Below are 21,879 nucleotides of genomic sequence, written 5' to 3' on the forward strand. Positions count from 1 at the left end.
CATACTTCTTAATTTTATTTAACGTAATATATAATATGGTGTTTAACACATAACTGTTAGGAAATACAGATTGAAATAGATTGAGTTTTGCCTCAGTATGGCAGCATAATCAAGAATCATCTATGTAAAATCTAAATATATTTTCTTTTTTGTTAATATGCTGAACATTGAATACCTTAGGGTTATTTAAAATATAAAAAGGTAGTCATCCAAAAACATCAGTATGGCCATCCAAAATATATCAGAGCCATAATGTGATATTAGATTAACTTCGTCTTAAAGTCATAGTAGGTTTTAATCATTCATACTTATAGTTAAATTTGATTTTTTTCTTCTAAGAAAATCAACACATGCTCATTGGAGAAATTGGGAAGTATTACAAAGAAAACAAACAGTGAAAGTCACTCATAATCCCTTACCAGCAAGGGAACAGCAAGTATTGCTTTTGATATTTCTTGCTGGCCTTTTTTAAATGTACATTTTAAGCAAAATTAACATTATGTTATATAATACAAGTAGATTTACTAATCTTTACTAATAGACATTGGCTGAAAGCAGTCTGGTAGCTTCCTACTTCTCTCTTCTGATTAGGAGTAGGACTTTGGTTCTTAACCAGGTATCAAAATATAAAAATTTGGTGTTAATAGTTAAAGAAATGATCAAGAAAACTTACCTTCTTTTTGTGATCAACAAAATTGTGTTTAGAGATTAGTTGAAAAGATAGACAAATGATAAGAATTTTTACATAATTCAACAAGAAAGCACTGCTTTTTTTTTTTTTTAAGTAAATGAAAGTAGCTTTTTGAAATGCAATTTAAAAAAATAAAACCTGATTTCTGTCATGAAAAATAAGTTCAGGAGCCAGATTTCTTTCTTGAAAAATCTCAAGACTAAGTTGACTTCATGTTGAGCTGTGATAACTTTTGTATTTGTTATACCATCAGAAATCCTCCCTGTGGCACAAAAGGACTCTTTTAATTAGAAAATATTGTTGCCACAGGGAGGTAGAAGATCGACATGAAAAACTGGGGATCTGAAAAGGAGCCCCTATCCTAGGATTACCTGAAGGTGAAACAGATTGAGCCAGAAGGAAGACAATGCTGGTAGGTTGGTTTTTAATTTACTAAGAATGTTTACAATTTTACATTTAATTACAATTATTTCAACTACCTATTCCATATTTTTGCTTAAAGGGTGACAACGATTCCTCCTTTAAGAAGGATAAATAATACAACAGTATGTTTCCTCTTAGACAGTTTGTTATCTCTGTTAACCCCTGCCGTGTTCCTAATATTTGTTTATTTTTATAGATTAAGCTCTAGGGCTATTTCATGCCTCCACTTCCATGGAAGCTACTACTGACTGAACATCTTCAAGTCTTCCCCCTCCCCCCCATTTCTGTTATTTCTTCTTCTTAAATCTAGAGTTTTTCCTACATTTTTTTAAAGAAGTGTTTTCTTTTAATTATCTATTTTTTTGGGCTTAGCTTAGTCACTAGTTTTCTGAAAAGGTAAAATGTGAATCTTAAGTTCATTTAGTTTGATTCTAGAACTGTTTGAATTATAATTGTATTGTGATTTAGATGAGTTAGAAAGCATTATTAGAGAAAAGTTTTTAATATTTTCATAACTATATTTCATTTAGCCTAAGATACCATCTGTTGTAAGAAACATTTTTAGACCACTAAAAGAAATAAGTGCTGCCAATTACAAATTTTAGGATACCATCAATTGTAAGATACATCCTGATTTCAGAGATGTTAAAATGTGAAAAAAAGGACATCTTAGAATTAATGAAATATGGTATCATGCAATTATGAGTCTTCCTGAAATTCCTATTTACTGGGAATTGGACATTAAAATATCAGGTTTATAAAAATGGAGGTGAGTTGTGGTTGTAGAAGTCCATATATATGCTGAGTAAGGTCTCTAAACTCTACTGTCTTTTAACAGAGGGTGTTTAAGTGAAAAATCATTTAACTGTATTGTTTAAAAGTATACAAAGTAATTATAAGGTATTAAATTATGAAGAGTATAGAAGATGAAAAAGTGTTTTAATATGACACATTACTTCTTCAATCAATAGAGTTTTATCATAATTGTTACTTTTTAATCAGATTTAAATCAGATCAGTGATCCAAGAAGAAAATGAAATGAAGCTTCTGCTTTCTAAACTACAATTTTAAAATAGGATCCTTTAATGACTCTTTAAAATAGCCATTGATTTTTAGTGCACTTGAATATATGTTTTACAGATTGTCATGTGAAGGAAAAAGATAGTGGCCAAAAGTAAAAAAACTACCCTGTCAGTTAATAAAGCAGAAACAAAAAGGAATGATTTTAAATGGCATTTGTATGCTTTAAGAATCATGTTTTATATATTAGGAAAGATAAGTATATCTAGAAAACAGATCAACTAAGGGTGTTTGCTTTTGGAGACTAGTAGCACTCATTCCTTTGCGCTCGGACTTTTAATTTTTATTTATTTGTTTTTTAAAGGATTTTATTTATTTATTTAAGAGAGAGAGGAAGCACTCGTCCTTTAGCAGGGGGAGGGGGCAAAGGGAAAGGGAGAAAGAGAAAATCTCAATCTCATGGCCCTGAAATCACAACCTGAGCCGAAATCAAGTGTTGGTTGCTCAACCGACTGAGCCGCCCAGTCGCCCGAGACTTTTTAGTTTTTAAAACACTAGTTAGCTTCCAGTTTCACTAATAACAATGTGTCTGTGTAATTTTTCTTCATTTATTTTTTTAAGAGAATTTTATTTATTTGACAGAGAGAGAGAAAGCAGGAGGAGAGGCCCGCAGAGGGAGAGGGAGAAGCAGGCTCCCTGCTGAGCAGAGAGCCTAATGTGGGACTTGATCCCAGGACGCTGGGATCATGACCTGAACCGAAGGCAGAGGCTTAACCAACTGAGCCACTCAGGCAGCTCTAGCTGAAGGTTCTTAAATGTAGGAATGCTTTAAAACACATTTCTAGGTAAATTATCCATCCATTCATCCTCTACCAGCTCTTACCGAGGGCTGCAGCATGTCAGGCTCTGAGCCGAGTATCTTAGGGTAAACAAGACCCTCTCTTTCCTCTCACCAGGCTTTCAGCTATGTGGAGAAATGAACAATTAAACATGTTATTATAATCAAATGTGATGAGCGTTATGATAGGATTAATGAAAGGTTTAGGGAGTATACAGCTGGGGAATGCCTAGGAGGGCAGAGAATGCCTGCCTGAGGAAGTAGTATTTGAACAGATTTGAAGGGTTTGAAGTAATTAGCCAAGCAGAGTACAGCATGGTAGGAAGTCTGGAGGAAGGAGAACATTGTCTATTTGGGTTGTAGAAGGGAATTCAGTATGGCTGGAATATGGATTATGAAAAGGAAAGGGGTTAAAATGAAGCTAAAGAGGTAAAGTCTTATTGCTGAGGACTTTGTAAGGTTTGTATCTGTTTGGCCTTATCTAAAGGGCAATGGGAAGCCTTTAAGAGTTTTTAACAAAATATGTTTCTTTTTTAAATTATTTTTTATTTTTTTAAAAGATTTTATTCATTTATTTGACAGATAGGTATCACAAGTAGGCAGAGAGGCAGGCAGAGAGAGAGGAGGAAGCAGGCTCCCTGCTGAGCAGAGAGCCCGATGCGGGGCTCGATCCCAGGACCCTGGGATCATGACCTGAGCTGAAGGCAGAGGCTTTAACCCATTGAGCCACCCAGGTGCCCCACAAAGTATGTTTCTTATAAAATTTAGTTGTTTCCCAAATAGTACCATAAAGGAAAACTAAAACAGACAAGCAAAGCGTTACCTAAAATAAAGTCTGAACTCCCTAGATTCTCATTCAGAGCTCCCTAGTAGCTAGTTAACTGTTTTTATTCACCTTCCACTAAATTGTCTGCTTGTGTAGGTCTGAGTTATAGGTATGCTCATTGCCCAAACTAAGCTAAAGATTATAGAGATTAAGGTAGTTGCATGGCTAGTCTTTCTTTTCAGAATTCAAAGCTGGGTGCCTTGGTACAATTCTGTTTCAGGAGAAGGAGTCATTGTCCCTTATGCATCTTCGATGCCTACTTGTAAACTGGGAAAGAGGCCTATGAGTTTTCTTAGGTTCATGAAAGGGCATCATTTAAATGAGGTCAAGAACATTTTCAACACAGCTGTTAACTTTTGTAGTGTTTTTTCATCTTTTTGTGTCATAGGCCTCTTTGATCATATGGTGAATTCAGCCTGTGGGTCTTCTCACAATAATTTTTTAATATAGAAAATACAATATTTAGGATTATAGAGGAACCAAATACATTGAAACATAGCTTTTAGACTATTTTTAATTGTGATGTATTAATGCATATGCTTCTTTAATAATGCATTAAACAATGAGAGCTAGTGGCAGATTTAACTTATGCCTATAATTTCATACTAGTGATGACCATAAATTATATTTTGAGGTATCTGTAGCAACTATAATATGAACATATTAATGTTTCTACTGGTAATGATGTCATAGATGTTGCCAAAACTACTGTGATTTCTGCATTTATTTAAAACTGAAGTGCTTAATTTCAATTAGAATCTAAAAAACAGTTTTTCTAGGTCTCATCCATATATTATTTTAGCTGTCATCCACCTTTTTCTCATACTTCCCTACTCTATATTCTTCCCTATTGCTATTCTTTTTTTCCTAATAACTCATTGAAGGGATCTGAAAGCCATTTTATTTAAATAATTTATTTTTTAAAAAAGATTTTATTTATTTAACAGACAGAGATCACAAGTAGGCAGAGAACAGACAGAGAGGAGGAAGCAGGCTCCTTGCTGAGCCAAAAGCCTGATGTGGGGCTCTATCCCAGGGTCCTGGGATCTTGACAGGAGCTGAAGGCAGAGGCTTTAACCCACTGAGCCACAGGGCGCCCCCTAAAAGCCATTTTAAATGTTGCTAATTGAATTTTATGATCCCTGCTAAGGAAAAAAAAGGCCCTCGACTATGTAGTGGTAATTTTTTATGTCCCTTAAATGATTGACCCAATTTCCTTTATCCTGAGACACTTTAATATTTGAACATTTAGTATATTTCTTTAAAGCCCCATTTAATATTTAATGACCTGTTTGTGTTTTGAGATCCCTCTATTTCCATGACAAAGATTTCTGTGGCCAGTGGTTCTCAAACTTGAATATACGTCAGAATTTTCTGGAGCGCTTGTTAAAATACAGATTGCTAGCCGCACCTCCAGAACTTTTGACCCAATGGATTTACATTTTTAACAAGTCCCCAAGTGATGCTGTTGGCACAAGGATCACTTTGAGGACCATTGGCTAGACTATTAGGAATGACAGCACTGAAAGAGAGCTTCTGCCATCATGAAAACCCAGTTAATACAGTAGCTTCTTGTGATACTGAGTTATACCCATCACAAAATATTGTTATTGGGGGTGAAAAGATACTAAAATTTTTTAAGGTTTATATGAGATGATATAACAAATTACTGTTAATTAATTCATCAATAAATATTCATTGAGCATCTACTATATGCAAGCAGTATTTTAGGTGTGGGCTAGAGGGGTAGAAGAGACAGGCAACGTACATTCATGGTACTTTGAATATAGCAGAGGAAGCATATAAACTTGCCATATTGTAAAATTGCTCTGTCACAAATCAGATCACATAAATTAACACCTCCTGAAATTGTTCTTTAGATAAAGTTAATATTTGCCGTGAAGCTAAGACCATTTCTTTTCAAACATTTGAAGCAGCAGATAAATTCTCCCCCTTCCTCCTTCATATGACAGTTATTAAGTACACTGAGACACTGGTAAGCGTAACATTTATCATGTACAAAGTACTTGTTATATACAAACAGCGTCATGGCTCCTAGGAATAAGTGATTCAAAGTTGAATAAAACATGGGGCTTGGCCTCAAAGAAGCTTACCAACTAAATTGAGAAAAACAAGCATTCAAGGATATAATGCTATGGAGCAGGGAGGGTTGGGGAAAGGTGAGGAAAGACAAAGAATCGCCAAGTATAGTAGCTAATTTCAAGTTCCAGATTGAATTATTGCTATGTGGTGGGTCATTTTAAATTTCATCATAAGGACATAGTTGACAGTTAAGGCCTCTGGGTTTAGGGGCAGAGGAGCAAGTCAAATGGAATTAAGCATTTCTAAATGTCATCATTTTAATTTTTTTATGTACTGGAAACTACTTATGAGGACTTCTTTTTCCCATTCACAAAAAAAGTCCGGACAGTGCAAAAAACGCAACCTATTTACAGCACTTAATTACCCCTTGGGGGTGGGATTAGGAAATGAGATAGGATAATTGTTGTTTTAAAAAATTTTTATGTTTCTGTAATTTTTTTTCATTGAGTATATATATTAGGGAAGAAGGAATACAACCCATTTCATCTCTTTCACTTAGGCATTATTAAGACAGAATGACAGTTTTTATAACAGATAACCCTTATTCTCCTAGTTTAAGGTTAGTGTTTGATCGTAATTGATGTTTGATTTCTTTTCACTTTGTTTTTTTTTTTTAAGATTTTATTTATTTATTTGACAGAGAGAAATCACAACTAGGCAGAGAGGCAGGCAGAGAGAGAGAGAGAGGGAAGCAGGCTCCCCGCTGAGCAGAGAGCCCGATGCGGGACTCGATCCCAGGACCCTGAGATCATGGCCTGAGCCGAAGGCAGCGGCTTAACCCACTGAGCCACCCAGGCGCCCCCGGAGAGAATCTTTTAAGCTGACTTCCTGCTGAGTGAGGAACCCCATGCAGGGTTCGATCTCACTACCCATGAAATCATGACCTGAGCTGAAACCAAGACTCAGTTGCCTAACCAACTGAGCAACCCAGTGCCCCTCTTTTCACTTTGTAAATTAGCCAAGATACTATGCTCCTTGAATGAACAATTTTAAAATTTAACAGAAAATATTTTTCATATATTTTATATTAGAGAGTGGTGATAATAAGTAGTTATCCTCCAGAATAACTTATTTATTATTTTATTATTATTATTACCTGTTTTTAAGAATATATTTGAACAAAATGAATTCTTTGTTAGCCAGAACTTGGGAAACATTTTCTTATTACTAGATGACCTTGCAAAAGATCACTCTAGAAAGTTTTACATCAAAAAGAAAGGAGTTATGTCTCTAACTTCGTTAGCAAAAACGTACTTCTTATTGTATATGACATTTGACAAGAGTTTTAGGAAAATACAAATCCTTTTCTTCTATAACACCTTTTTATGCTACTTAATTCTCAGAAAATAAATATTTAGAATAGCAAGTTAGAATGAAAAAATTCTTTTCAAGAGGAAATCAAAGATTTTGTCCAAGAGGAAAAAGAAATTAAAAGGTACTGATTTCTTTTTGACATTTGCTTTCTTGAACAAACTTGAAAATCCCTTTTTTCCCCTTCTTCTCCGGAGACATTTTTCTACAGTTAACATCTATTTGGACTTAAAATATTAAGCTTTAGCTATTTAGTTTGAAAAAAAAATGAGGTGAGCAGAATCACATTGGTTTTTAATTTCTTTGCTACCATTACATGCCTGTTTAGGAGGCTCTCAGAAGTGCCACTCATCTACTTGAGACAAGAAGACACCAATTATTTTATCTGGGTTTCATCTACAGTCCTATATTCTGGGAGGAGAAGCCTCCACAAAAAAAAAAGAAAGAACTTTTGGGAAACTTACCCTTGGGAATAAAAGGGTAGAAGCCAGTGCATTCAGCTTACATCTCACCAAGGGAGTCAGAAACTATAGACTTGAAACCATAAAGTCATAAAACCCTACTTTAATTTTGTCACCTTCTGTTTTTCAATAGTAATTAATAGCAAGCACTTTAATAGAAAGACTCCCTGTATACTTGTTTTTGGGGGCCCCAAGAAATGAGGGGGGGTTAATGAGAGATGAGTTTAATTCTGCAGCTAGTCTTAGGGGAAACAGAATTCCAAAAGATAGAATGAATAGCTGAAAGGAGAAGAAAGCAGGTTGAAATCTTGTACTTCCTAAAAAAAGGCAGTAAAAGAGCATGGGGAGCCGCCCTGGCCCTGAGACCACTTGTGGAGTTAGTTACCTGACACTGCCTGTGCTATGCAGAGCATTTGTGTGTCTGTCGGCAGGGCTAGAACAAGAAACTAGGTAAGACCGTAACTGTAAAGGAGCTTGCCCTTTATTAGGGAAAATATATAAGAAAACAACTTTTTATAACCTAAGGTTCAAAAAAAGAAATCAGTATTATGAGAACGAGGGGGAGAGAGCTATTAGCTGTTGTAATGGAAATTTCATAATTTAGCTGAACCTGGGAGAATAAAATTTCATTTGAAAAGTGTTACAGAACAAAAAATTCAATGACACTTGTTAAAGCATGGTAAGGAAGACTTTATTCAAAGGGGAACTATTGTGATAGGGATAGAAACCACTGTGATGGGATTTTGCAATGAGGGATAGAGAGTGGGCTCAGCTCAGAATATAGCATTAGCCAAGTGGGAATTTATAGCCAAACAGCAGGATAGGGGTCAGTGGATGGAAAATTACTAAGAGGAAATATCAGAAACGGAGGAGTGGGGGTTTTGGCCTAAACAGATTCTTGCTGAAGACAGGCCAGGGTTTCACACATCACCGGGGGGTGAGGGAGGATGAGGAACACTATCAAATATCGAGAGTGATCAGATACAGAGGATGGGGGATGCTAAACTGACTTAGCAGACTTCTTGCTAAAATGGGATTTTACAAGGAAATACACAGATGGACCTAGGAGATGGTTTAGGAGCCTGACTAAAGTTTGGTAGACAAAGAATCTTTGTCCAGTAGCAAAGGATTTTCTGGTTGAGAAATCATCATTTATACCTTTTTCTCCCTTGCCTTCTAGTCCAATACCAAATCATGTCAGTTTTGCTTCCAAACTATATCTTGACTCTACCAATTTCTTTCTTCCTTCATTGTTACTAGCATAGACCAATCTGTAGTTATTTTTTATTTTTGAGTTACTAACATGGCCATTGGCCTTCTAACTTCTTGTTTTCATTCTTGGCCTTTTCCCTTTTCACTCTAAGCAATCTATGCTTTAGATAGTAACCAAAGTGATTTTTAAGAAATATTTTTATAAATTTAATCACTACATTCCCTTCCCTAAACCCTTTCAGTGGGTCCTAATTGCACTTAGATAATATTCGGAATTTTCAACATGGCCTTTAAGACACTAAATAATTTGGCTTGTCTCACTCATCGAGAAATAAGAACAATAGCAACAAAAACAAAACCCTAACATTTCAATTTTCTTTGCTATATTGCAAGGAATAGTTCTTAGGGCTTCACATATTAATATATTTGATATTCTTAACAACCCTAGGCTGAATAACTTTTCCAAGACTAGACAGCTATTTAAGTGGTGGAGCAAGGATTTAAATTTAGATGGTAGAGGCGCCTGGGTGGCTCAGTGGGTTAAAGCCTCTGCCTTCGGGCTCAGGTCATGATCTCAGGGTCCTGGGATCGAGCCCCGCATCGGGCTCTCTGCTCAGCAGAGCAGACTGCTCAGGCAGTCTCTGCCTGCCTCTCTGCCTACTTGTGATCTCTATCTGTCAAATAAATAAATAAAATCTTAAAAATAAATAAATAAAATAAATTCAGATGGTAAGTAGGGCTCCAGAGTCCAAACTCTGAAGCATTTTACTCTGATGAATTATATACCATCCCTCTTACCTCAGTATACACACACACACACACACACACACACACACACACACACGCATGCATGCACGCACACACACACACTGTTGTCTTTTTGCATTTCCATGAAATGAAATGCAAATTTCCATGAACTGCATTTACCTTCACAGGGTGCTCACATGTACTGTTTGCTTTCCAGTTTTTCAGTTTCTTACTCCTGGTCATCCTTTAGATCGCAGTTTAAATGTCACTTTCTCAGAGAGAGATTGCCTTTAGCTGATACTCGTCAATCTCAGGACTGTTCTGTTATTTTTGTCATAGCCCCCCATTTTTCTTCTTTGGGTAGGACCTACAACTTGTGATTAGTAAACTCCCACGGTGAGGTGGTAAATAATTCCCAGAACCTCAGATCACATAAAATAGGGCATTATTGTGAGTTTCATAAAATGACCTGAGACAATGTGTATGGAGGAAGATGTGTGTGGAAGGGGTTCCAGGACTCAGACTAAGACATCTCCATCAGTCTAAGGTCTGGGTGTGGTTTGGTGCCACCTGGTGGGTAGTTGTGTATTCCAGGGACGGTGGTTTGAGGATGGAGTGGATGATGGGAACCAAGTATCACCAGTTAACTTACCTGAATTCATGCATTCATGATGTTCTGTTCTATTCTATTTATATTTATTAAATGTTTCCACATTATGATGCTTCATAAAACCAGAGACTTTGTCCTTTGTACTTAGTGGTATTGGTCAGAGCTAGGCACCAAATAAATTTTCAGTAAATTATTTGTTGATTGAATGAGTGAGTGAATGAGAAGATGTCATGAGCCAGGACAGAATGCCAGGAATTTTGTATTTCATTTAGAGATTAACAAGCAAGAGATTAGGCTTTGTAGAGGCATATGGTACAGAGAGGAGGTAAGGCTAGAAAGGGTGGAACCAGATTGTGGTGGCCCTTGAATAAAATAGTTACAAATAAAAAATAAAATAGTTACAAACTGTGTGAAATGTGATGTGGAGAAGATGAAAAGTGAAAAGGACTTTTATTTTAAGCAACTAGAACATACTAAAATAATAGAAATAGAAGGAGTAGCTTCCAAAATACTAAGTTGGGGGTAGGGAATAAACTAAACTTAACAATCCAACAAAAGGCAACAAAGGAGAAAAGATGGAAATACAAATCATAAATCAAGATAGTAGAAATAAGCCCAAAACACCAGAAATTATATTAAAATAATCTGTTGTGATCTTAACATGAGTCTGTGTTGTTTTTAACAGATACACAAAAACAAAATGGTATAAAAAGGGTGTAGAGCAATATATTCATCTGAAAAATACTAACCAAAGGAAGCTGGGGTAATAACGTAGAATTTAGGGTAAAAATTTTTAATTGGGACAGGGACTCTTTAAACTGCTAAAAGGAACAACCCAAAAAACATAATCATCATAAACTTATATGCATCTAACAACATAGCCTTGAAATATCACTTAAAACTTTTAAAATTACAAAGAGTAGCGGACATGCCTATAAAACAATGAGACTTTAACACACTTCTACCAAAATTTAAAAATGAAATAGATACAAAATTTAAAATGGGATCAAAGAATTGAACCTCAGGACTGACAGACTTCATAAACTAGAGATTTATAGAATTGTGTCTAACCTAATAAAATACAACCCTGTACACTTTTTTTTTTCAGTTGCTTATAGGTCAGCTTTTAACTGTGTACTAGGTCATAGAGGAATCTCAACAATGTTCAGAAAATATGTATCAATCAATAACCTTTCATCATAATACATTAAACTAGAAATCAGCAATGAAGTAAAAATCAAAATACTTTATATTGGCTCACTGATGGATAGAAGAGAAAATGAAAATTATAAAATATTTGCAACTAAGTAACTATGAGAGCATTGCATATAAAAGTTTGAGATGTGATTTAAGTAGAACCCACTAGAAAATTTAGTAGCTCTAAATGAATTTATTGGTAAATATGAAAGATTGATATAATGAATACATACATGTTCATCTAGATGGTAATAAAGGACCAACAGAATAAATCCAAATTAAGTAGAAGAAATTATAAAGATAAAAAAGTAAATATTAATGAAATAGAAAAGAAAACAGATAATAAAAATCTTAAAATCTAAAAAATGGATGAATCTCTGTAAAGGCGGATCAAAGAAAATGAACCCTGTGAAGAACAAAAAATAAGGCCAATAGATTAGAGTTTGAAAATCATTAGAAAATACTATGAACAACCTGTTGGCAAGGAATTTGAAAACCTATGAACAATTAAAATTATGTATATATATGTAAGTATATATACAGTTGACTCAAAATAGGAATAGAAATGTTCAAGTCAACTTTTGAGTTCTTTAATTTTACATATGCATTCCCTTATTCAAGTAAAATCCATCAGACCCAGGCTTATTAATAAAATTCCAAGGGATACATACATAAGCCCTATTATGTACAAACTATAATAGGAAACAGTGATAGAGGGAAAACTTTTCACCTCATTTTATGAAGGCAGTAAACCTTAACTTTAAAATGGACCCAGCATTAAAAAAATAAGTTTCTTGCAGAATTTATGTACGACCATAGCTACAAATATTCTAAATAAATAATAGTAAATGGAGCACTGATTAAGAAATACATAATGACTAAATACATACTAGGAAGGCAAAGAGGGCTATTAGAAAATCTTTAATATAATTTGCCACATGAATAGATTAAAAGAGAAAACCTGGGGGAGCCTGGTGGCTCAGTGGGTTAAAGCCTCTGCCTTTGGCTTAGGTCTCAGGGTCCTGGGATGGAGCCCCACATCGGGCTCTCTGCTCAGCAGGGAGCCTGCTTCCTCCTCTCTCACTGCCTGTCTTTCTGCCTACTTGTGATCTCTGTCTGTCAAATAAATAAATAAAATCTTTTTTAAAAAAAAAGAGAGAAATCCTGTATAATCATCCCAGTAGATCAAAAAATCACTTGTTAAAATTCACTACCCTCTGGGACTTTTAATCTGGATTGGGACTTGATAAGGTGTCTATATTAAAAATTTATGGCAACTATTGTGATTAATAGGGAAATAGGATGCCAGCTGTCATCTTTACTAACAAGCATTATTTCTGGGGGTTCTAGCAAATGCAAGTAAGAAAAAGAAATAAAAGATATGAAGATCAGAATGGAAGAAACCAAATTGGCATTTACAAATGGTTTAATTAATACATGAACTTTAAGAATTTATATAGAGTTTACATATCAAAAAATGGGCAGAAGATATGAACAGACACTTCTCCAATGAAGACATACAAATGGCTATCAGACACATGAAAAAATGCTCATTATCACTAGCCATCAGGGAGATTCAAATTAAAACCACATTGAGATATCACCTTACACCAGTTAGAATGGCCAAAATTAGCAAGACAGGAAAAAATGTGTGTTGGAGAGGATGTGGAGAAAGGGGAACCCTCTTACACTGTTGGTGGGAATGCAAGTTGTATCCAAAGATACAGATGTAGTGAAAAGAAGGGCCATCTGTACCCCAATGTTTATAGCAGCAATTGCCACGGTCGCCAAACTGTGGAAAGAACCAAGATGCCCTTCAACGGACGAATGGATAAGGAAGATGTAGTACATATACACGATGGAGTATTATGCCTCCATCAGAAAGGATGAATACCCAACTTTTGTAGCAACATGGACGGGACTGGAGGAGATTATGCTGAGTGAAATAAGTCAAGTAGAGAGAGTCAAGTATCATACGGTTTCACTTATTTGTGGAGCATAACAAAGAACATAGAGGACGTGGGGAGATGGAGAGGAGAAGGGAGTTGAGGGAAAGTGGAAGGGGAGATGAACCATGAGAGACTATGGACTCTGAAAAACAACCTGAGGGAGCACTGGGTGTGGTGCAAAAACAATGAATACTGTTACGCTGAAAATAAATTAAAAAATACATTAAAAAAAAGAATTTATATAGATTTTAAACCCGCTTAGAGGGTTCCTTCACAGTTGCTCTATACAAGAATGATAATCAGACAGTCATAAAGAAGGTGTGTGTTTGGGGTGTCTAGGTGGCTCAGTGGGTTAAAGCCTCTGTGTTTGGCTCAGGTCATGATCCCAGTGTTCTGGGATCGAGCCCCATGTTGGGCTCTCTGCTCAACAGGGAGCCTGTTTCCTCCCCCCACCCCCCCCACCCCCCCCCCCGCCTGCCTCTCTGCCTACTTGTGATCCCTGTCTGTCAAATAAATAAACAAAATCTAAAAAAAAAAAAAAAAGGTGTGTGTTTGCATGCGCACGTGCACGAGCACACACACACAATGGAATATTACTCAGCCATAAAAACAGAATGATCTCTTGCTATTTGTGACGACAGGGATGGACCCAGAGGGTATAATATGCTAAGTGAAATTAGACAGAGAAAGACAAATATATGGATTCACTTTTATATGTGGAATCTAAAAAAAACAAAACAAATAAACAAAAACCAGAAACAGATCTATAAATACAGAGAACAAAGTGTTGGTTGCCAGAGGAGAGGGCTGTGGGGGGATGGGCAAAGTAGGTGAAGAAGACCAAAAGGTAGAAATCTCCAGTTATAAAATAAAAGAATTCATGAGGATAATAAGTACAGCACAGGGAATACAGTCAATAATATTGTAAAAATATTATCTGGTGACAAATGATAACAACACTTATCCTGGTGAGCACTGAGCAACATACAGAATTGTTGAATCACTATGTTTTACACTGAAGACTAATATAACATTATGTGTCAGCAATACTTCAGTAATAAAAATTTTAAATAAAAAATAACAATGAGACAAAAAAGATCCCACTCATAATAGTAAAAAAATACATAAATAGGTATTTAGGAATAAGTCTAACAATAATATGCAATACCTTTATGAAAATAATAATTTAACTTTGTTGAGGGGCATAAATATGTGAAAGGATATAAAACTTACTGAAGAGGAAATAGACCCAAACCATTTAATTCCTTTAATCTTTAACCCACAAACAACATGGAAAGATGGACAAGGTAAAGCTGCTAATTCTTCTCCAAGTAATCTATAAATTCAGTACAATTCCAGTCAAAAGGTCAAGAGGACTTGTTTCTGGAAGAATCTGATAGACTCTTAAAGATCCAAAAATAGTCTAGACAATTCTGCAAAAGAACAAAGTATACGGTGTTTGCCCTCCTACCTATAAGGAATGATTCTGTGGCCCTAGAAAAATTTTAAATGTGTTATTAGCCCACAGACAGTTTATTAGGATAGAATAGAGACCTCAGGGACAGAGTAAGCATGTATTTATACCTGGTTAGTAATAGACATAGATTTATAAGTCAGTGGGAAAGGACAGATTATTTAATAAATTGTATTAAGATAGTTGGCTTTTTATACAGAGAAAGGTTTAGATCCCTATTTCACACCCTCTTACATATTTTTTCAATCGACTTATCCCTTTCTATCCTCTTTATTTATAAACAGTCACATCTCCCTTGCTCATAAGCATCAAATTTAATTTGATTGATGAATATTTTTAGCATATTGTATATATGCTATTCTATACATTTAAGATTCATATAAATGGGTATTATGTATCTGTTTCTTACTATTTTATTAAGTACTGCTCTTAATAGCCACGCATGTGCTTTGTATATATGTAATATGCTGCTACTAATTGCTGCACAATGCTCCATGATAGATAGATATCCATCACATTTTACCTTTATACTTGCCCAATAATGGATACCCATCACTCATTACTTGTGTCAGCTATTGATGCATAACAACCTCCCCCCCCCAAATTTATTGGCTTGAAACAAGAACTAATTACTGGTTTTCCTGAGACTATGGATTAGCTATGTGGTTCTGCTGAGATGGGCTGGGCTTACTTCCCTATTTGTGGTCATCTGTGGATCAACTGGGAGCTTACTTGTCTTGGAGGACTTCAGCTGATACAACTCAACCCTCCACTCCTTTCCGGTTATCTTACATCTTTTTCTTTTCTTATAATGTTGGTCAAGAACTCCAGTATGATGAAGAGTAGTGATACTAATTAGCATCCCTATTTTGTTCCTAATCTCAAAGGGAGTGTATCTTAAGTTTCAACTTCAAGTTTAATGTTTGCTGTAGGTTTTAGTATATAAAGACGTCCCATCTCTGCCTTTGGTTTTATTTTTGTGTTAAGTTCTACTTAAGAATGGAGTCTTATTAGGTGCTTTTCCTGCATTTTTGGTAGGTCATAATTTTTCTTCTTTAATCTGTTAATATGGCCAGTTAATTGATGGATTCTCAGATGTTGAACTATCCTTACATTTAAAAATACATGTTGCTCATCATTTTGCTTTGTTTTCCTTTAAGTTTAGGACCTTCATAAGTAATACGGAGAGGAGGTTTTGGACTACATTTAATTTCTTTACTACTTATTAGTTATTTTTTCTTCTATAATTTACACAATTTCTTTATGCATTTCATCCACATTTAAGCTTAATTAAGATATAATTGTTCATAATACTGATTTACTATTTTTGTATCTATTGTGTCTGTGGTTATTTCTCCACTTTTGTTTCATATTTGTACTTTTCTTGATAACTCTTACTGAAGTCTATTTTATCAATCTTTTCAAAATTATCTTTTGGTTTTGTAAATCTGCACTATTTTTAAAAATTATTCTTTTCAGGGCACCTGGGTGGCTTGGTTGGTTAAGCATCCAACTCTTGATGATCTCAGAGTTATGAGATCGAGCCCTGCCTTGGGCTCTGTGCTGGGTGTGGAGCCTGCTTAAGATTCTCTCTCTCCCTACCACCACCACCACCGCCCCTCCCCTGCTCTCTCTTTAAAAACAAATTACTGTTCTCTATTTCATTTTTCTTATTCCTTATTATTTTTTCCTTCTATTTCTTTGGTTTTGTTCTGTTGATTTGTCCATCTTTATGATTGAATGCTTAGCTTGTTAATTTTGAAACTTTTTGGTCTCCTGACCTCTAAGTTCTGTTTTAGCTGTGTCATACCTATCTGGTATATTATATTTTAATTATAATTCCTTTTTAAATATTTTTAAATTCCTTTATGATTTCCTTTTTATTCCAGGGACTATTTAACATACATTGTAAGGTGAAACACATATTAATTTGACTACATCAAAACCTAAAACTTTTGTAAGACAAATGATACTATAGACAAAATTAAAAGTCAAACAGCAGGCTAGCAGAAGATATTTGCAACATATGTCTGAATTATTATCTAGAATATGTTAACATTTGACATATGAATAAGACAAAAAGTATCATAGAAAAATGACAGAGGATATGACTAGGCAATTTATAAGGGAAATATTAATAGCCAGTAAGTATATGAAAAAGTATCCTAAGTACTTATTAAGTATATGCAAATTAATTCAAGAATGATGGTTTTCTTGTCACCCAACAGATGGCAGAAATTTTAAAGTCTGATTATATCTTGTACTGACAAGAATTTGAGAAAAGTGGATACTCTTAACATATCACTGGTGGAATTTTGGACTTGCATAGCTACTTTGGAGAGAGTAACATATAAAATTAAAAATGCATTTATTCTATTATATAAAAATTCTATTTGTATGTCAAAATTTCTATTATATACTGTGGAAACATTCTAGCATACAGGTTTAAGAAAACATGGAGAGGAATTTTTTGCAGCATTGTTCATGAAAGTGAAAAGTGGAAATACATTCATTTGTCAACCAGTAGTTAATTTGATGAATAAAATGAGGTAAATTGATGCACTGGAATAATGTGTAGCATCTAAAAAGCATATCTATGTTTATTTACACCAATATGGATAGCATGTAAATCTTGGATGAAAAAAAGGAAATTTTAGAGTGGCATATATAGAATAATGTCATTTATGTACCCAAAGCGTTCAAAAATAATAGTATAGGGGCACCTGGGTGGCTCAGTGGGTTAAAGCCTCTGCCTTCAGCTCGGGTCATGATCCCAGGGTCCTGGGATCGAGCCCCACATCAGGCTCTGTGCTCGGCAGGGAGCCTGCTTCCCCCTCTCTCTCTGCCTGCCTCTCTGCCTGCTCGTCACCTCTGTCTGTCAAATAAATAAATTAAAAAAAATAGTATATATATTATTCGGGGATACACGCATACACACACACACACACACACACACACCCCTATAAATATACACATACACAAAAATATAAAAATGTAAAAAATTGAAAGAATATGCATAAAACCCAAGATAGTGGTTTCTTTGGAGAGATGGAATGGTGAGTGAGAACTGGGGGTAGTATTCAAAGACGTTATCTTCCCCTGTAATGTGTTATTTCTTAGGGGGAAAAAACACCTTTAGGCATAAATAACAAAATGTTAACAGTTGTTGGTTCTGGGTATGGGAAGGTGACTATTTTTTACATTATTTTTTATAATTTCATGTATGTTTTAAATCCCCCTAAAAATTGTATATATTATATATAATATAAATAATATAATATATATAGTAATATGTAATATAATAAATTGTATAATAGGGTGGCTCAGTCAGTTGAGCTTCTGGCTCAGGTCATATTCTGGGATCGAGTCCCTGCATTGGCTCCCTGCTGAGTGGGGAGCCTGCTTCTCCCTCTGTAACCCCCTGCCCTCCCCCAATGCTCTCTCTTGCTATCTCTCTCTCTCTCTCTCAAATGGATGGATAAAAATCTTTTTAAAAAATTGTATAATAGATGAGTTCCTAAACTAGGATCATAGGTGACTCAGATTTGTAGCCTGGGATGATGGTAATGCTATTAGAGAAAACAAAGGAGATTTGTAGATAAAAGACCTTTAGGTACCAGTGGATTAGCCAAATAGAGATGTTTGCCATATAATTGGAAATTAGAACCTAGATCTAAAAAAATAATAAGTCAAGCCTGGAGGTACTGATTTTTGAATCAGTACAGAATCCCGGGTAGTGAATGGATAGTAATGAGAGAGTGAAGAATGAAGAGAGAAGGTGGTTAAAGATCACACTATGTGAGAACACCACATTAAAGGGTTGTGTGGAAGTGGATGACATCAACTGAAGAGAAATAAATAGGAAATAAAAAACAAAGCCAGACAGTTTATTCTCATGAAAATCAAATGAAGGGAAATATTTCAGTAAGGGTTGGTTAATAATGTCATTTGTTAAAAGAAGTGGAGTCAGGTGAAGACTAAAAGGAGATAGATGGGTTTGGCAATTAAATGCTCAGTGTTGACCTCTGAGGAACTTTTTGGTGAGCAGAGTGCAAAAGCTATACTGTAAGAGGGGAGAAATTAGTTAATCTGAATATTCCTTTGGGAATCAATCAAAATAGAATTTGACTTAAAGTGGTAACATAGTTGAGAACTCCACTGTAAATTTTTCATAAACATGCTAAATGTGAATCATATATTAGCTCTTTTAAAGGTTCACAAGAATTGAAAAAAAAAATTTCCAGAATAGTCAAGATACTATATATTCTCTAATGAGAATAAAGAATAAATAAATAAATGAAATCATTTGTCATAAATGTTATCTAAAATACAGATATCGTTAACTAATATTTAAACTCGTTTTGCTGGATATCATGTACATGTATATGTGCTTATAAATGCTGTTTGGAAAGAGTTGTTTGTATAATACTCATAAGAAGAGACTAGCTATAGTATCAGTTGACAGTCTTCTAGGAATGGCTGCTAAGAATCAGAAGCAATGTGTCACCTAGTGTAAACCAGAGTGAAGAGTCAACAAGCTCAAGGAGAGTCTGTCCCAGGAATAACTTAATAAGTAAAATGCAAAAAACATTAATCTAAACCATACCATCAGGGTTTTTTTAAAGATTTTATTTACTTATTTATCTTTTAGAAAGAGAAAGAGGAGGAGTATGAGGGGGTGAGGGGAAGGGAAAGAGAATCTGAAGCTGACTGTGCACAGAGTGCAGAGCTTGACTTGGGGCCCCCTTGACTTGGGGCTTGATCTCACTACTGGGAGATCATGACCTGACCCAAAATCAGGAGTTGGATGTTTAACTGTCTGACCTGCCCAGGCGCCTCCAAACTGCCAGTCTTAAAAATCGTACATACTGAGTCCTTACTCAACTGTAGAGTTTTTGTAGTCCATAAATGCATATGGCAGGGTAACTCATGATAAAATAACTTTTAAGAGTCATGGATCTGTTTGAGAACCTAAAATAAGCCATGGCCCTTCTCTTAGGAAAATGCAGTGTACTAACAAAATTTTGCCTTTGTGAACCCCTCATTAAAAATCTATGATTTATGAAGGCTTTTATGCATATAAGTAATTTTAACTTTCGTGGATGGTAGTCCAAAAATATATACCCACTATTCCCTAATTTCATGTATAATCAATTTCATACATCATACTGTCTCTAAGGATTTCACCCTTAGTGGGAGTTCTGTGTGCATTAGGAAGGCTTAATTTTTTTTCTTTTGTTACATAACTTAGTGCTACCAGGTATAAAAATAGATGCCTATGACAGAAACTTGCTCAAAGTAGTGCTAGATAAATTATTTGTTGAATCAATGAATGAATATGTGACTGTGGGTTCAAACACCTTCATTTTATTATTTTATTTAAGACTTTATTTATTTGTCAGAGAGCGATACAGAGAGAGAGGGAACACGCAGGGGGAATGGGAGAGGGAAAAGCAGGCTTCCTGCTGAACGGGGGACCTGATGGGGGGCTCTATCCCAGGGCCCTGGGATCATGACCTGATGATGACCTAAGATCATGACCTAAGAGACGCTTAATGACTGAGCCACCCAGGCACCCCCAAACATCTTCATTTTAATAATGAAGATGTAACCTGACTATTAAATAAAACAAGTCAGTAGTATAAAAAATTGTAAATAGATCATAAAATAGTAGCAGAAAACATGTGAAATAATTCATCTTTTCTCTGTAAATCTGTAGATTCTACTTCTACATCTATTGTCTATCTTCCAAGGCTGATGAATGAAGATTTACTTAATGGTCCTAAGTCACTTGATTTCCAGTTTGTCCTTGATAGGCATGTTTTTTTTTTCCTTCCTTCCTCCCTCTCTCCTTCCTTCCTTCCTTTTCCTCTCTTCCCCTCTTCCTTTCTTTCTTTCTTAGGCCTATTTTTCTTTCTTTCTTTTTTTTTAATATTTTATTTATTTGACAGAGAGAAATCACAAGTAGGCAGAGAGGCAGGCAGAGAGAGAGGAGGAAGCAGGCTCCCTGCTGAGCAGAGAGCCCGATGTGAGGCTCGATCCCAGGACCCTGGGATCACGACCTGAGCCGAAGGCAGAGGCTTTAACCCACTGAGCCACCCAGGCGCCCCAGGCGTATTTTTCTTATAGCTTAGTTTTCTTGACTTTTTTCTCCTAAGCATGTCCAACACATCACAACCCAGCTCTGAATTTTGTTATTAGTTCAGTTGTATCAGAAAAGTTTAGATCATTTGGCCTTCTCTTATTGTTCTCCCACCATTCACTGCTCAAATTTTTTTTTCATTTTTTTTCTTAATTTGTCAGAAAGACATTAACCATTGCTTTAGCTTTTGACATTAAAAAGAGCAATCATTTTGCAACTTATAGTTTATAAATACAGTAGTAGTAAAATGGATTTAACTTTTCATCTGTTTTATAATTTCTAAGTTTTATAGAAGTTTATTTTGTAGAATTTTTTTACTTTGAAATCTTAAGATACTGTATGACTGATCAAATTATTTAATTTCTTGGGGCCTCGGTTTCCTCATGTGTATAATGTGAGGGCATTGGACTAAATTGGTGATTCTCAAATAACTTGCCCATTGGTAGGGAGAGCTATTATTACTAAAATAGGAAATTGGCATCCTTCTCCTGAATTGTAGAAAGATAACATTAGTGCATAGAATGTCTACTTCCTTAGATTCCAGCCCAATTTTTAAAAAAACTTAAAGACTGTATCTTTTGTTTTTATTAGCATCTAATAGAGCACACAATTATATATTTGGTTTTTTAAAATGTAATACATCTAATTTATGGTAGCCAGGAAGAGAGATCATGATATTTAGGTTCTTTAATTTTTGAAAAACTCTTGGTGATGTGGTCTCTAGGCTCCTTTCCAATCTCTGTAATATTTTATAATTCCATATATGAGATAAATGGAAAACATAAATGAAATCATCTGGGTAATCTAAAAATAAAAACATTTGCAACTTATATGGTATTGGAAACAATATCTCTCAAGAATGTTTTCCATTTTGG

At 35.1% G+C, this 21,879-nt stretch overlaps 1 protein-coding gene across 8 annotated transcripts in view; it reads left to right on the top strand.

Annotated features, from left to right (window-relative positions):
* The window catches only part of ELF2 (E74 like ETS transcription factor 2), a 101,619-nt gene that overhangs the window by 53,789 nt on the left and 25,951 nt on the right, over positions 1 to 21,879 (top strand). The window contains exon 2 of one of the 8 annotated variants that reach the window (XM_045996989.1): positions 1,001 to 1,103. The exons of 6 other annotated variants lie outside the window; for them this stretch is intronic. The gene's annotated coding sequence lies outside the window, so the exon portion shown is untranslated. Of the gene's footprint in view, positions 1 to 986; positions 1,104 to 21,879 lie in introns of those variants that run through there. One more of the 8 variants, XM_045996990.1, reaches the window with a different exon arrangement.

Source organism: Meles meles, chromosome 2 (assembly GCF_922984935.1).
Source record: "Meles meles chromosome 2, mMelMel3.1 paternal haplotype, whole genome shotgun sequence".
NCBI classification, from domain to species: domain Eukaryota; kingdom Metazoa; phylum Chordata; class Mammalia; order Carnivora; family Mustelidae; genus Meles; species Meles meles.